Source organism: Stegostoma tigrinum, chromosome 21 (genome assembly GCF_030684315.1).
Source record: "Stegostoma tigrinum isolate sSteTig4 chromosome 21, sSteTig4.hap1, whole genome shotgun sequence".
Taxonomy (NCBI): Eukaryota; Metazoa; Chordata; class Chondrichthyes; order Orectolobiformes; family Stegostomatidae; genus Stegostoma; species Stegostoma tigrinum.
In genome coordinates, this window is record NC_081374.1 from 39,577,274 (window position 1) to 39,581,708 (window position 4,435).

Genomic DNA, 4,435 nt, shown 5'->3' on the forward strand with positions numbered 1-4,435 from the left:
AGGAGGGAGTGGAGGGCTGGAAATCTGAATGAGAAACTATAAATTCAGTTTATTTTTAGCAATTCCAGTGAGAGAAATAGTTAATGTTTCAAACCCACAGACTCTGAAGAGTCATATTGTCAAGTTGAGTTCTTTTTATGCTTGAAACAAATGCACGGCCTCAACAGGCAGGCAACTTACAGTAACGTTTATTTAAGTAAGCACTTGCAAATGTGGAGGATCACTCTACAAATTCCACGCTATACGTGGTATATTGCACAGTGATGCTCTCCGAAAAGGGAACTGTCCTCCATTTGTATGGGATTTTACATCACAGTCAGTCACGTATGCAAGGTACAATTTTTTGTACTTCTCCATAGTTATCTGCCTAGCAACAGTGATCGTAAGTGACTTAAATCACCTGTCATTGGAAGCCAAGTTCAGCTGCCCAAAAACAACACATACATAGCTCCTCAATTCTCAATCGCCGCTCTAGACAGTTTCATATCTTTTTAGCCTTAGTTCAACATTTACAGAGGAACCCACGGCGTGGCTTAGCACCTAATTTCTTATATGTCAGCAGAGCAAAAAGCACCTAATTTCCTACATGTCAGCAGAACAAATATTCACCCTTTAACATTTCAATATGGGACTCAAATTGTCAACTCTGTTTCTTTCTCTGTAGATACTGCCAGACCTGCTGAGTTTCTCCAGCACATTCTGTCTTAATTGCCGTCAGCGACATCACAATCGCACAAGTTCAGAGGTTTCGAATGCATTTGGGACACTGGTAGCAGCTCAAGTTGAGGCACTCGGCATTGGGCAGACAGGAGACAGGAGACAGCAAGTGCGTTTACTGTGCTAAGTTCTCGCATAAGCCTTCACAGTGCCTCTGTTCTCATTCATTTTATACCCCACAGCTCTAAAGTTACCTAGTTCTCCACAACACAGCACACTTCTGGTGTACATGTCTCAAATCACTTAAATAATATATCCGAAAACATTCTTTATCTTCTGCAAGGAATCTATGGAAGTTGCATTTGAATAAATAAATAGTAACTTTATTATCTAATATGTACTGAAGGACAGCCTGAAACCTATTAGAATGAGCAAACAGGTTATGGATATATGAGCTAATTGGGTGTGAATTGATTGTATGAATCTGGGAAGCTAATGCCGTCTACTGAAATAAAGCTCTCTCTAACAGTATGGGCTTGGTCTCTGTTCAAAAACATATATCTCCGAATGTACAACACTAACTGCTTCCACCATCTCCCTATAGGATTAAGCCTGTTCTACAGCTTGAGCACTTGCTCTCAAGATATTGATTCCACAAATTACTTCTTGGTTTACACTCCCAGCTTTAAAAGCACATCATGTATTTGGTTCTCCCCGTACCGGACAAGGTGAAGTAATGACTCATTGTATTCAGTGTCTAGTGTGCTTGGATTTCTAGAGGAAGCAATCAAACCTTTTTCCATCCATCTCTTGTCCAGTGAGAGCATGAACTATTTACATAATTGCTCCTCATAATCTAATCCCTGCGTTCTCTTAATTCTTAGGCTTATTATAAGACCATAAGAAATAGGGACAGGAATAGGCCATTCAGCCCCTCAAACCTGCTCCACCATTCATTGGGATCACAGCTGATTCAATATTCCTCACATCCACTTTCCTGCCCTTTTCCATAATCGTTAGCCTTATGGCAACTTCTGTTCAACAGCTCCCCATTCAAAATGGTTGAGGCTGCAACCTCTTTGGCACGAAGGAGCCTAGCATTTTCTAAGGACTTTGAGGTGGGCAGTAGTAGTACTGATGCTCAGCATCAGAGAACAAAAGGCTGTATAAATGACTTAATAGATAACTAGTCCTCAACTTTGAAAAGAAATGCTTCAAATGGGACCTATATTGGTTTTAAAAGTTACCTTAAATTGTTATTCTCGGAAAATCAGGCAGGAGGAAATACAAGAACTGGTATTGAGCTGTGAAGAATAAAATGTAGGAAGAATTTCACAATGTTTTTATCCACAACAGATGACATGTTTTGTGGAAAGCTTGAGGCAAAGTACTGTGATTTATTTGAAAAATAACTCAACTGACTTAACAGCAAAGCAGAAGGTTTGATATTCTGAAAAGGGGAAGTCAAGATTGGAACTGACAGTGTTCAGAGTCAAGCATTGATTCCTGTGTTACTCAACAGATCACAGTTTGCCAGCCTGAAAATAACTCATATAACCCAATTATCCGCTTCCTCTAGTGGATTCTCCATCTATTATGAGCCCTGATCCTGTGGGGTAACCTTTTATGTGGTGATGTCACCTTATTTGGAAATCTAAATACACAGCATTTACTAGTTCTCCTTGATTCATCTTGCTTGTCAGTCCTCAAATAGCTCTAAAAACCTTGTCAAACATGATTATCTCTCACAAAAGCCAGATTGGCTCGCCCTGTTTGTATTAGAATTTTCCAATTCCTATGGTTTAAAACAGCTCACTGCTTACCAAATCATCTCAGCAATGTTAGTAGTTGTTTGGGCTTCTGGCTAACAGGCAGCAGTAAGGACACTGGTGGAATTCCAGGTCTACTGAGAGTGCAATGCTTGCAAATGCCTATATGTACCCTCAGGCCCGCATTTCTCCACCCAGTTTCCTTACTTTCAATACAGACATTTCCATGTCTTGCCCTGTGACTGGTGGATGTTCTATTTTAAATGAACCAATAATGCTAAAGGAGAGGTTTAGTCCATTAAAAAAAAGGCATTTGTTTATTTACAACACCCCTGCAGAAAAAAAAACTATAATTGTTAAGAAGTTATACATTTTTGTCTCTGCTGACCTTTTCCTTTTTATAAACCCATAGATGTTTTTCAGTGAGAGAATAGTAAGAACTGCAGATGCTGGAGTCAGAGATAATACAGTGTGGAGCTGGAGGAACACAGCAGGCCAGGCAGCATCAGAGGAGCAGGAAGTCTTTTTTTCTATTCCTCACTCATTTACTTTCTTTTTATTTGATCATGAGATGTTGGCAAGCATTTATTGTCCATTTATATAACTCAGAGGAGATAATTTCTGCAGAGATAGTAATCATCCTCCATTACCCACAAAACTACAGGAGATTACAGGTCAGTTTCATTTTTGCATTGCAACACTCCTTTCGCAGTGTCTACCTGAAGTTCTTTGACACCCTCCAGGTGTGATATTCTGCAGTTTCTCTGGACTGAGTAAAATTCATGCAGGCATTTTCTAGACCATCACTGAATTATAATCTCAGAATTTAGATTCCCAGCTAATATTGGCTTTCATGTCCTTCTCTCTACTTTTTAAACAATAAACCTTACTTTAAAGCATGTTTGTGTGTAATTCAGGAATATGGTCCATTGTCACAGCATGATACAATGAACATGTGTATAGCAGAGTTTGTCTTAAAACCTTGAATACCTTGGAACCTTGGCAGTTCTGAAATGAGAAATGGCGTCAGTGTTTCCAATACTGAACTTAGTATTCATACTGGAACTAACTCTTGAGTTATAATGTTATTTACTTCAATGGACTTTGTTTTGATTTGATTTATTACTGTCTCATGTGCAGAGGTACAGTGAAAAGTCTTGTCTTAGGTGCTTTAAAGGTAGATCGTACAATACAAGCGTATTAAGGTAACGGAACAGAGTGCAAGATACAGTGTTATTGCTGCCGTGAAGTTGCCCAGAGACACATGATGCTATACGGAGTGGTCCTCATTGCAAAAATGCAATCCACTTTACGGGTTAGCTGTTTGCACCAAGATTGGTTGAAATACGCCCAATGTCTTGCTGCTGCTGAGTGAGGCACATTCCTTGTGGCTTCTTTGCAATTAGTCACCTAGGCAATCTCAATCATCAGTCCATCCATCCTGTTTCCAATAGACACTCATGTTTAAATCACTCACAATGATAAACTCATAAACTTTAAGTATTCAGTTGGCTCGAGCTTAACTAAAACTCTACAGTCAGTGCCCTATCTTGCACTCAACACCATTTACCTGGTTCATCTCTGGGTTCACTGTTCCATAGCAGTGACTGGGCAAACCAGCTTCAATTTTAAAATTCCATTCTTGTTTTCAAATCACTCCATGCAGCCTAATCCTTTGCTTTCTCCATAATCTCCTCCAGCTCTCTGGGATATCTGAGATCCTTTAGTTGCAGTCTGTGTGCTCCCGACATGGTAACTAAGACCATAAGACAGAGGAGTGGAAGTAAGGCCATTCAGCCCATCGAGTCCACTCCACCATTTAAATCATGGCTGATGGGCATTTCAACTCCACTTCCCTGCACTCTCCCTGTAGCCCTTGATTCCTTGTGAGATCAAGAATTTGTCAATCTCTGCTTGAAGGCATCTAACGTCGTGGACTCCACTGCACTCCATGGCAATGAATTCCACAAGCCCACCAGTCTCTGGCTGAATTTGTAGCTGTGCCCGCA